Consider the following 13164-nt stretch of genomic DNA (forward strand, 5'->3'; position numbering starts at 1 on the left):
TATCTTCATTTTGTACTTTTTAAAATACCACAGTTGAATTTTTTGTTATGTGTATATTTAATATGGCTTTAAGACATGAAAAAAAAGTTGAAAAAATTTCAGTTTCGAAGTTCAATAAAAAAAAACTGTCAGAAACATGTCACTACAAACTTTATTTTTCCAATAGAAAAAATCAAAACTGGCATATTTACATCCCCCTCCCCATTTTGAATTTTAAATATCAGAAGTTCCTTTTTAGCAGTATATTTAATATGATTTGGAAACATGTTGAAAAAAAGTTGGAAAAATTCATTTAAAACAATCTGGGTAAAATAAAGTTAATCTCCCCCTTAAAAATTCGACCCCCTCCTCCAAAGGGTATGGAGCCCTTTTATGTTCGTTACGATCCTATGTCCATCCTTTTCTCGTTCAAAACCAGAAAAAAATATTTTAATGGCGAGATGGACCCTGTCGTACTCATAATATGTATTCTACTAATATTCTTGTTCAGGCTTGAGTTCAAATATCATCCATGGAATGAATAGAAAAGTTTAAGAGTAACTAGTAGGGAGGGGTGGTTTTTAAAAACTAATAATTATATACGATGTAAAAACGTATAAAATTCTGTAAATTCTCTTTTTTAGAGTAGATATTGCTCTTTACCGTCCCCTGAAGGCGCAGGTTCAAAATATTCCATGGATTGAATTTAATAGCTAAAGAATGCTTATTAGGGAGGGATGATCTTAAAGCTATAGATGATATACATACAATTTGGTAGCTAAATGTGGCTTTAAATGTCATTTGACAAACCGAAACTGTATAAGAAACAGTCCCCATCCTCTAAGCATTCAAAAGAAATATACAGATCATAAACCTTTTATATATTATAGTCCTTGATGATTCATTTTAGACGATCATTCTCTTATATCAAAATATTAGTCGGAGGTATCAAACACAATGGGAGTACACGGTGCTTGTATCAATGGCATTGTTTCAGAAATAATATCTGGCATGCCTTTCCGAGAATTCTCTTATCAACCAGAGGTTGTGATAACGCCATATGTCTAGGCGTACCTCTTGTATAGTATAGTATTAGTATCTATATACTATTATATATTATTATATAATATATTTAATGTATAGTATTAGTATATGTATAGCATTGTATCTTGTATTGTATATGTATAGGGATTCCCTCTTGTTGTACCTGTTGAATGGTTTCGTCGAAGAAATATGCATATACTGGCCCCAGAAAATATTAAATATCTTAGAAGTTTAGCCGGAAACTAGGGACTAGCAACTCTAAATAATCTTAGGAATGGTGGGATGTGTGTGTGCTCGGAGTAATGGGATATGTGTGTGCTATTACCAATTGAATCGATGTGGAGGATTTTAAAAAAGTGCTGGCACCAGGGATGGTAGGGGTCGGGCTCTTGTTGGACTGCATACTAGCATACTACTAGCGAAACGCGTTTCGTGCTGGTGTCTAACAATAAATAAACACATTGAACGTTAAAAAACAATTAAGAAAAGCTGTTAGAACACTGTTAGGCTACTATACGAAAAATAGAAGGGTAAGAAAAAGTTCAACATTGAGACAGTGAAGGTGATATCAACCCTGAAGGGAAACTTATTAGACATTTCGAAGTTTTTGACCACAACAGATATCTCGAAGTTTGATTAGACATCATAGGGTCTAGAGGAAGGCCAGATAGCAGAAAAGTAGATAAGGGGAGGCTGATTGCCTTCAGGTAGCTTTTGGACTTTAAAGAAGACACAGACACTTTGAGATTTCAATCGAATAATCTTCCTACTATTTTTTTAAATAGCCCCATCCATTTTAAGTGGCTGGGAAAAAGGTTTAAGACAAATTTCTTGCCCTTTAATTGTGGGCTGTATTTTAACGGTAAGCAATATATTTTTTAATTTCTTTACCTGCTAGGGCCCCTCAAGCCCAAAGTTTGATGTAAGTTTTAGGCCAATAAGAAAAATTTTGCAATTTTTTTAGTCCTGTTTGTTAGATGACAAATCGACTTCAATGTGGGCTATCCATTGAATTATTTTTTTTTTAAATTAGTTCCCTTGGCCCAACGACTTGCACCAGTAAGTTTCAAATTTATCAGGTGAAGTGTTTTTTGGCTCATTTTTGGACCCCTTGACCCTCCCTCTTCCCACAGAAATGTTGATGATTCTTTGAAAAAAAAAATAATCTCTTAATTTTTTTGCCACTGGATTCCCAAGATCATATATGGTGCCCCGTTTTTTCATTATAAAATATATCTGTAACTAAAAGACATTTAGCATAATTTTCAGCCCTTATCCCAGGGGATATGGGTTCTGCACTATCCATAGTTGTGAATTTATTAATATTTTCAAGTCTTCTTAAAAAAATGGGTACCTCAAAATACTGATCAGATGTCCTAAGGGGTTATAAAGGGACCAAGTGTCAAAGAAAATTCTAGGACAGGGGCTAGCTGCTATCCAGTCACTTTTGAGTTTTAGATAAGACACTAGAAATCTTTCTTTCCGATAAAATAAACATCCACTGAAGCCTCTACGAGCACGAGGAGAGGGGTAGATTGAGGAGGGGGCAACCCCCTCCTACAAGGAAAATTCTACTCTATTTAGGGTTTATTGTTACTCTTTACCTTCATAATTAAGGCGTAGACCAGAAATATATCTAGATATCACCTCTGCTAGAACTAATTCTAAGTTTGGGAGAAGGCTCAACGAGAGCTAGGTTGCTTTGGTATCAAAATTTACTCTTTCAGGCATCTGCTCTCCCCCCCCCCCGCTTATAAAATTATCCACTGTCCCTCCTTCATAATATTGGATGCGCACCTATACATCATTGCGTATTAATTAATTAATTAATTTTATTTTTCACCCACACGATACATAAAGTAAATATGGTGGAGTTTCTAATATCTAGTAATTCTATGATACACATCATTGCACATAAATACGAAGCAAATTAATTTAGTTATGTGAAGCTGCAAGATAAATATCAGAAACATTTAACTGCAATGAGAAGGGTGGTATCACACTGCTGCACCCTTATTTAGGCCTCGTCTAAATAAATTGAGGTGAGAGATAAATTTTCCCCCCTTACCCCTTCCTATTTTTATTTGAAGGCTCATGAAGATTCAGATAACTTGGGCATTGAAATTTTCTCTTTTATGGATATGGCATCTCCACCCCATCAGCGCAATAACCGAGTGCACCTTCTTCACAATAGCTAATGTGCAATAATATACTTTTCTTTGTTATTTTTAAGTCTTAATTTCTCTGTGGCTGCAGCGGGTTTTTCATATTCGAAATAACTCTCCCACATTCTGTCTCTTCTTATCCTTTTTTCCTTTTTCTCCCTTTTCTTTGTTTCTTTTTTTCTTGATTTGAGTTAAATATTATTCAAATTGTCAAAATCGTTTGTTTAAGTTTAGAGGCTATGGATATTCAATATTACAAGGCCGTGCCTTGGGACTATCTAAGGACATATTGCAGAAAATGCTGGTTAATTTTATAATCTTAGTGACATATAAGTCATAATGAGTTGAAAAACATAAATGTATAAATATAGTATAAAATCAAAAACAGTCGAGAAAATTTGGTTCAGAAATGGGGCACATCAAAACGCGCGGAAAAAGACTTTTCCATTGCGTCACAGCAATAGCTGCAATTGCTACTATAGCATAAATATTAAAGAAGGTCGAGTCGTAAAAAAAGGTGTACTACTGATGTATCTCAAAAATCTTTAACGGAGAGAATAGGAATTTTCGTTACTGTTTATGTATTTATACTTTTGAATAAACTAGGCTATGTTTTTTCCACACTGCACCGTAGATCCTGTTGCACTAACATAAATTAAAATTTACGCTACATAGTCTTATGGAGAAAATTTTATCCGTACCGTAGGTAGTGGTAAATATATCTGAAACAGATCAGAAAAACTGTCAAAATGGTGTTGGGTAAAAAAAAAAGTGTACCACTGGAGTTACTATCGTACTTAGAATTTCGCTTTCCGTATGTTTATGTAAAAATATGAAAAATCCGCTGTAGCAGACACAAAATTAAATTTCTGTGTCAGCTGTTTATGAATTTTAACAAGATACTTTTCGTAAAAAACCTTTAAAAAATGAACACAGCTTGAATCTCAAGCTCCGTTGCCAAAATTTAAGTTTTGACCCAACTTTAAGTTTAAAGGCTGCAAGCCATAAACTTGACCCATTGTCTACATACAGTCTTGGTTATTGGGAAGTATACATACGTTTTTCAGGGGGATTTTTCTTGTGGAGGGGAAGGGGGTTACGAAGGAGTATAGGATTACGTATGGTGGAATTTTTCAGGGGGGAAGGGAACTTTCCATGGAGTGGGAGACGGATTTCCCAGCATTATTTAAGACCATCAGAAATTTAGTAAAAGAACAAGTTTTTTAACTGAAAGTAAGGAGCAATATTAAAACTCCAAACGAACAGAAATAGCTACGTATACGAGGGGGATTGCCCTATCCTCAATACATCGCTCTTTAGGCTAACGTTTAATTTTTAGAACTTTAAAAGAGCTTATTATTCAAATTTAAGGGGCTTTGTGATTCAGGATTCATTCTTACATAGCTGGAACAAGTAATCAAACTTGAGCGTAAAGTGTGAGATATTGAGGGAAGGGCAACCCCCCTCATATACGCAATAATATCTGTTCGTTTAAAGTTTTAATTTTGCCCCTTACTTTCAGTTGAAATTTTTTTTTTTTTATTTCATAAAGAATTTCTTCAGAATTAGAAACAAACTGAAATAGCTGTCACAATTTCCTTTGTTTTCTATAATGTTTGCAAAATTTGTACAGAGTAGTCATTTTAAATTTTCCAGCAATCAAAATTTTTGTTAATTCTGTTAATTTTTGTTTATTTTGTTAATCAAAAATGTTGATTAAACTAGATGTCTTTCTTTATTGTTCCCACTATTTCGATTTATTGCTGCATATGTCCCAAACTTCTGTTAAATCATCGACACTGTAAAAGACTGTAAACTCTCCTTGGTCTGGTCTTACTCCTTTTTTTGAATGTATGCCAAATTAGGCATACGAATTAGGCTAGAATTAGGATAGATCCATCTTCTAGGGCAATTGGTTTCCAATTGCAAATATTTCTCCTAGTTACCCTTGCCATTAATACTATTAGCAGTACAACTGCTATCTACATTTTACTAGTTTTAGTCACGTTTTGCCACTGAAAATTTTTACTTGTAGTTTACTGAAAGCATATTAGAGTTAAAATGGAACTGTGATCTCGAAGTAATTGGAAAATAATTCAACTTTAACCTAAGGAATGGAAAGTTAATAAGTCGAGAGGGTGGTCCTCGGCATTCAGAGCTCTCCCTCTCGAGCTTTGGCATCACAAGTTACGTTCATTTAATAAAACTTGTTAAGAAATTTTACTTGTATTCACCGCTTAAGAGCCGTCCACGGTAGGCTCAGTCTCAAATAAAGCTATTCATCATATACTACTTTATTCTGGTGGTAAAAACGCAGGGTACTAGACTTCTTTACAGCAATAAGCCAAACCTGAATCTCCATAGTCCGGAACGCACAATTCAAATTTATCAAGAAATTCGTCATATTTATTTTGGGAAGCCTGACCCTCATTCTATGCCTACGAAAAGCAAGCATTATCCAGCTGGGCTTGAACCTGTTTCGGCCATGTTGAATTTTTATAAGAATTGAACATCTCATTGTAGACTGCCTTCGCTAGAAGTCTGTTATCCAAACTTAAAATCTGTAACCTAATGTTAATCACCTGTGTAGTCCTCCAATAACTCAGATTTAGCAACCCTAGTTCACCTTTTAGAACTATACTACTAAAATTATTTGTTGGCCTAGAACTTATTAAAATGCACAAAATACAGAGACTCCAATTGTCTCATTATAGCAGACCCCCACAACTCCCAACCACGATTGGCAACTGGTAGGGATTTAGGCATAGAAAGACAGGGGTGCTTCTTAATATTTTAGTTCCCAATATACGATTCTGTCGGACTAGAGGACAAGCTACTGCCTTTCCACGTGAAATGATAAACTTAATGTGCCCGGTTCAGTCCCCATTTGTTGCAACCACGAATCCTAAGTACTTTACCTGTGGTTGATTTTATTTTCTCAACTTTTATAAGTAAATAAGAAATCATGGTGGCCGTCAAAATTCCTACCATGGAAGTCCAAATGTGGAGCTATGGTGGCCAGTCTGTATATTTTATTTATTTTTATTTTTTACCGTATGAAAAATCCCGGGTTTAACCATTATTTTAGATTATTTAATTTGCAATTAATATCTTTTGATTTTGGTCAGCCAAGCTTGATATTACTATTCCCTAGATGTAGCTAAGTGTCTTGGACAAAACAATCTTTGACATGGATAGATTGAGCTTCAACTTCTTTGATACCAAGTCAGCTTCAGCTACGTTCAGGAGAGTTAAGAGTTCCTTGGGTGACTTGATCCTATGAGCTGGGTCATTAACAAACAACAAACAACAGAATAGGGTATTCACTAGCGAAACAACTGGGCTCATCTCTATTCAAGGAGCTCTGCGAAACCATCAGTATATAAAGTCAGTAATATAACTGGGACGGGTAGTTGCGGGTACTTTGCGCCAGTATGGCCACTAAGACTACTACTACAAATATCTCACTGCAGCACCAAGTTGCCTGAGGCCAACACAGCTACGCACGCTCCTCCTCCAACCAATCTATTCAAAGCCTCCCTCTTTACACCCTCCCAGGAAGTTCCCATTTCCTTTAAATCTTTATTTATGACACCCTCCCACCCCTGAAGAGGATGACCTGCTTTCTGTTTAACCCTAGAAGGTTGACCGAAAAGGCAAGTCTTCGGCAATCTGTCATCTTTCATCCGCAGAGCGTGGCCTAGCCATCTCAACCTTTCTTTCCTTATAGCCCTGGAAAGCGGGATTGGACTACATTTTCGTACAGCCTACTATTTGAAATACGGTCAGTTATCCAGGTACCCAGAACAATCTGGGTATATATCAAGATTTGTCCGACAGAAATTACCAAAACCAGAGTTAATTCACTTTTAATTGCTCATTTTTACTAAAATTATAAATAACTAAATTTTACATCTGTCATGCCTTTGGTATAATTTAGAGCAAAACAGTTTAATATATACAAGTTTTAAGAAGTGTTTTTGATCGACAAAAATCTAAATTTTGAATAAGGACGTTGCTGTGGTAATGTGACAAGCGTTACGAGGCATTTTGTTAGATTTTACTCTAGCTTCCTAAACTCGACGTGCTTTATTGATTGGCTCTATCAATTTATGTGTATCTTACTTGTTCTTGAGATATTTAGAAATTACATTTTCTCACTTGCAGATATACGTACTTACGGAATGAAACTTTGGATGCCGAAATTGTTTTTCCAATATATTTTGTCTTTAATGATGTAATGATGAAATGATGAACACTGTAATGATAAAATACAGTGTTCATCATTACTGCTGATGATGAACACTGTATATGTGTTAGAAATATCCAGTTAAATAATTTTATATCTATTCACTGTCAATAAAAAGGTTTCATCCCTATTTTGAACTGTTTTACTTTCGTCTAAAAACAACCTATTTGTATCTGTAGTTAGTATTAGCAAAAAAGCCTTAAGGCATTGTTTTTTTTTCTGTTCTCGTGTAAGGAAAATATTTTCTAACAGAAAAAATTGTGAAACAGCCTTTAGACATTTCCCTTCTAGAAAAGAATTTTTGGAAAACAATATTATTGTTGTTTTGCAAGAGGAAATGCCATAAATAAGCATTTTGCTTTGATGTGATCTGTTCTTTTGTTACTTTAAGAAGGCACGACATCTTTGAAAATTCATCTAAATGAACTTTTTTTTGGTAATCTACAACGAATGATTTGATACGGCCGTTTTGGTAGAAAAATTTCTTCGTTTAAAAAATAGGAAATTATAATAGGATATTATACAAGATTTAATATTTTTGTTGCCATTCTTTTATGTTTGGAATTTCACTGCACACATGTTCGTCAAAAGGCCGAATTTTAATAGATTAAAAAATAATTTCATTAAAATTACATAATTTTGCAGAATCCTTATCGTTACAAGTAGTAGGTGCTGTAGATGAATATTGCAGTCCAGATTTCGTTTTTACTGCGTTTTTTTCTACTGATAAGTGTTGCACCTTGCTGTTTGTATCTCTTGAAGTAAGTCTCAGGATATCAGGGAATATTAGGAAAGAACCTTTTCCAAGGAAAATCTTCAAACAAATCCTTTTTGTAGGGGATGCCTCCCTCATAACCTCCTCTTCTATGCGGGTAAGCATAAACATGGAATCTTGTTTTGTACGCTTTCAATAATTCTACAACAGAGGAAAATCTGCCATACTGCAGCACCCATATTGCAGGCTTTGTCTGAAAATATTATAATGTTTGAGCCAACAAATGCACTTCTTGAGACTTCTGGCCATTCCCATCTACAGAAAGATCCGATGACAGTCCTACCCAATAACTGACGTAAACTATATACCACTACGGATAGGTTTGTAGAGCCTTAAGTAGATCGAAGCTTTAAATTAATTGTCTGTATTAACAGTTTATTTGCATGGACTACATTCGGGGGGTTTGTCATCCTCAAAGACATAATTTATGGACCTTTCAACTACATTGAACAAAATGGCTATCTAAAAGTTTGATTGAAAGTATTTGGGGAAACGGTGGGCGTGGGAGGGGAGTTATTTGCCCTCTAATCACTGTCAACTATCAAAAAGAGCACTAATCCTCTCGATTTCTCATCGAATGAGCCCTTTATGAGGTTTTTACGACAACGCTTTCTATAAAAAATCTTATATGCCTCCAAGTCCATAACTTAGAACTCTTGCCATGAGGGCTGTAGGGAGGTTGTCATGCTCAAATATACAATTTCTAGACCTTTCAACTACATTGAACAAAATGGCTATCTCAGAATTTTGATTGAACGTATTTGGGAAAATGATGGGCGTGAGAGGGGGGTTAGTTGCCAATCACGTTTGACTATTAAAAAGGGCACTATTCCCTTCAATCTCCTTTCGAATGAGCCATTTTCAAAGTTTCTGCGATAGCTCCTCCGATACGAAGTGCCCTGGTCTGAACAAAAACCAAAATAAATAATACGTTGTGCCAACATCGTTCTTTACTTAGGCATCGCTATTGTGCTGATTATGGTACAGGAAGAATGATGTTAAATACTATTGATAGTGTTCCTAGTGAATCCAGGTGCTTCAATTCTATTTTTGAGGGGAATACTAGAAAGCTTATAGCAATCTTAAAATAGAAATAAACTGAGATGCAAGAAGAGAGAAGAAGGTCCAGGGCAATAAGATAGGTGACAAAATTATTTCATAAAGTATTCATTTAATAAAAAATCCCAAGAAAGGGGGAGCCCTGCCAGGGAGAGATGGCCAAATTAGTTCCAAGCCTTTTTAACTAATCTAGGGCTTGCTCATTTGAGTAAGGGAAAATAACCCCTTCTGCTATAGCAGAGCTACTAGAAATAGCTAACTAAGGAAGGGTTCTAGGCGTTTATTCCCGGAAAATATCCCCTGGAAAATAACCCCCCTCCTCCTGTAGAAAATAAAGTTTCTAAATTTGAGAATTTTATTTGAGTTTTTTTAGTTTAGTTGAAAAGTGCCAAGAAACGGGAAAAAGAGCAACTTACAAATCTAACGGATCTTAAAAACTTAGAAAAAACACAAATCCATATTTATTTAAAAGACTTCCATAGAAACTTTTGCAATTTTTGGAAGTAGTATGTGCCAAATTAAAAAAAAAATAGAGGAAGAAAAAATATGTAGGCTTTGGGAACCAACAATTTCTAATTGTTTAAGTTTTTACAGACAAAAGCGCTGTCAAATTCTACGAGTTTGTTTTTCTTATCTTCCAAGTGTAAAACTACCCCAAATCACGATTAATAAATAAACAAAAACCAAAAATTAACAGCAATTACAATACAGAAAGAAAAGAAAAGAAAAGAAAAAGAAAAGAAAAAAAGAAAAGAAAAAAAAACATCCAATTACCCTGCATTTCTATCGATACGGGATTACACGTCAAAAATCACAAAACAAAATGAAACTAAGAACACTTGAACAGTATCACTTAAAACAAAACCATCATCTTTGCTCCACTTGAGGTCAACTCAACTATAAAAACCATAAATATTAAGGGAAAATAGCTTTAATTCCCGCCGAAATTTACGAAAATTATCCATGTTTCTTAAAGTCGTAGGTAAACAATTCCATGTATGGGGTCCAAGATGCCGAATAGAAAATTGAGATCTAAAGGTAATAGCAAACGGACGACGAATTATATTGGACTGTCTCGTAAAATGTGTATGAATATCATTTCCTAATTCAAACATACTTTTAAAACATATTGGTTAGCAATTTTGAAAATATCTATATATAAACAGGCTTCGATAAAAAGTAATAAGTCCTGCTAAAGGCAAGATTTTGCAATCTATATGCAATCTATAGATCAGAACATAATGTGTACTTTACTAGAAAAACAAACATATAACCATGTATTGTCAGTTTGATATACATATTCTGATATTCATATCTTATAGTCTTAATACTTCTTCATTTTTTAAAGTCAAAACATTAAAAACATTTAAGATTTATTTTGTTTTCAGTAAAGTGCAAATTATGTTCTGGTCTTGAGGAGGTGTGGGGGTTCTCAGTCCTACTCATGTTAATTTTTGCTTGTTTTGAGTTAGAATCGGTATTTTTGTAATTGTTTTGCAAGAGCAACACTTTGGTTTTGTGGTTTGTTGTTTTTTCCTAGCACCCCGATTTCAGCTTATTGCTAGAAAGTGGTAAAGGTCTAACCTCTGCGATTTTTACAGAAAGTGTGGACCTTAGGCCGGATTGATGAATATGACTAAGCATTTTGGAAAGCTTTGTAGAACTCTTGCCTGGGGACAAAAAGGATGTTTTTCGCTTTTGTTTCTACCCATTTCTGCTCATGATTTCAGCTGATCTTATCATTTGGTTTTCGCACTTGGGATTACGGTAGAAAAATGGTATCAGATGAGCCTCTTAAAACTTAAAAGTTCTCTTATTGCTAAGGAAATTAGAGTTTATCCTTTGCTCCTTTCTAAGTAATGACGTTAGATTTTTTTGACGGCAGTCGATAGCTCTTGATGAGCTGATCAGAATATATGTCATCCTTTTTTTGGTAGAAAAATTCCTTCATGAGATATACCAGTTTGAAAGTTTAAAGAGGTTGACAACTTCGGTAGTAAGGTACACAATGAAACCAAAAATAGGCTGATACAGAAATGGTATCAGATGTGCCTCTTAAACTTTAAAAGTTCTCTCATTGCTAAATAAACTTAGAGTTTATCCTTTGCTACTTTCTAAATAATGAAGTTGGAAACTTGGCTTACGGCAAAAGAGTCAACTTTTGAACTGAGACAGATTGATCTTTTTAAACGGCAGTCAATAGCTCTTGATAAGCTGATCAAAATGTATGTCATCTACTTTTGGTAGAAAAATTTCTTTACGAGATATACCAGTTTAAAAGTTTAAAGGGGTTGGCAACTTCAGTAGTAAGAGACACACTGAAACCAAAAATAGGCCGATACCAATTGTGAGACATATAGGAGAGTTTTAAGCAACAGTCGGCTGTTTAGCTCATAATCATCTTCGGCAATGAGGGATTATCAACTTTTGCTAGTTGGTTTACCTATTATTTGTTTCCGGTGTATTTAATGGCAATACCAATTTGGTTCCAGTGGTAAGACATGTAGGGGACTTGTAAGTAATATTCGACTGTTAGGCTACAATCATCGTCAGTGGTAAGGGGTTTGCAACTTTTCCTAGGTGCAATGACGGGTTTGAAACTTTTACGATTTGGTTTACCTAGTATTTATTTTAAGATCCTAACATATTAACCACTTAAGCGTTTAATCAAATCGAGGAAAAAAACCAAAGCGTTGCTCTCACAGCACTTTACTCGGTGATGCCGAAAAAAGATTACCGTAAGACCTCACGGTGCCCATGCAACGTAGATCCAGTTTCCGTTTGTTTTTGGTTTAATTCATTTATTGATAGCGATTTGAGGTAATTTTACGCTTAGAAAATTATTTGGATTTATTTCTACTCATTTTTGGCTTAACGGGGCTCTTTACTATTCTTTGACAAACTTGTTTTGTAGAATTTTTTTCAAATGAACATTCTGACTTTATATCAACACATTTTTGGTTTAGAGAGGGTCTTTATTTTCCTTTAAAAACTTTATCCGTATCTTTTCGATTAAAAATACTGTCTGTAAGTAATAAAAAAAAAAGTTTTCAACTGAAACAAAGGAGCAATCTCAAACCATAAAACGAACAGAAACTATTACGCATATGAAAGGGATTGCCTCCTCCTCAAGACTTCAGTCTCTACGCTAAAGTTTCTCTTTATAGAATTTTAGAAAACAGCTTATTGAAGAAGCTTTAATAAAACTAAACGAACTGCATGTTTCCGGAATCGTTCATAAAGAATTAGGACAAAAAGTCTAAACTATAGCGTAAACAATATGGTCTTGTTGAAGGGGCAACTCCTCTCATGTGCGTAATAATTCCTGTTCGTATTAAGTTTTGATGTTGCGCCTTACTTTCAATTGAAAAAACTCGTTTACTTTAAGTTTAATTTCTGATCGTTTTTTTTTTATTGGGAAATTCGATTAATGGCATGTAACATATGGCATGGTAAGGGAGACGGGGAAAATCGTCTCCCTCCCCATGAAAAATTGCGGTACTTGTGCATTATACGCCACTCACTCAAGTTTACGATACGTAAAACCCGAGAATAAATCGATTTCTTCGCTTGTTTCTTCGTTACTTTAGACACATATTTGGGCTATATATTTGCAAATTAGGAGGGGAGGGGGTAAATTGTAGCGGGTCTGTATGCAAAATGTGTCAGGTACAATCATTCTGCACATTACTAAGTAAGAATTGTTTCCTGGCTTCAAAATCTCCATAGACTTTACCCCCCCCCCCACTTATGTGCAAATATAGATTCTAAATTATATATTCCCCATCTATTCTGTCGCTTTTCTTTGTCTTGTCTCCGCTAAGCTGAAAGAAACTAACGAAGAAATTGGTTTGTTCTCAAGTTTTACTTAGCGTAAACGTGAGTGAGTTGCG

At 34.9% G+C, this 13164-nt stretch overlaps 1 protein-coding gene across 5 annotated transcripts in view; it reads left to right on the top strand.

Annotated features, from left to right (window-relative positions):
• Positions 1 to 13164, top strand: part of LOC136039284 (gamma-aminobutyric acid receptor subunit beta-like) — a 191217-nt gene that overhangs the window by 61424 nt on the left and 116629 nt on the right. The gene's annotated exons all lie outside the window — the stretch shown is intronic.

Source organism: Artemia franciscana, chromosome 19, assembly GCF_032884065.1.
Source record: "Artemia franciscana chromosome 19, ASM3288406v1, whole genome shotgun sequence".
NCBI classification, from domain to species: Eukaryota; Metazoa; Arthropoda; class Branchiopoda; order Anostraca; family Artemiidae; genus Artemia; species Artemia franciscana.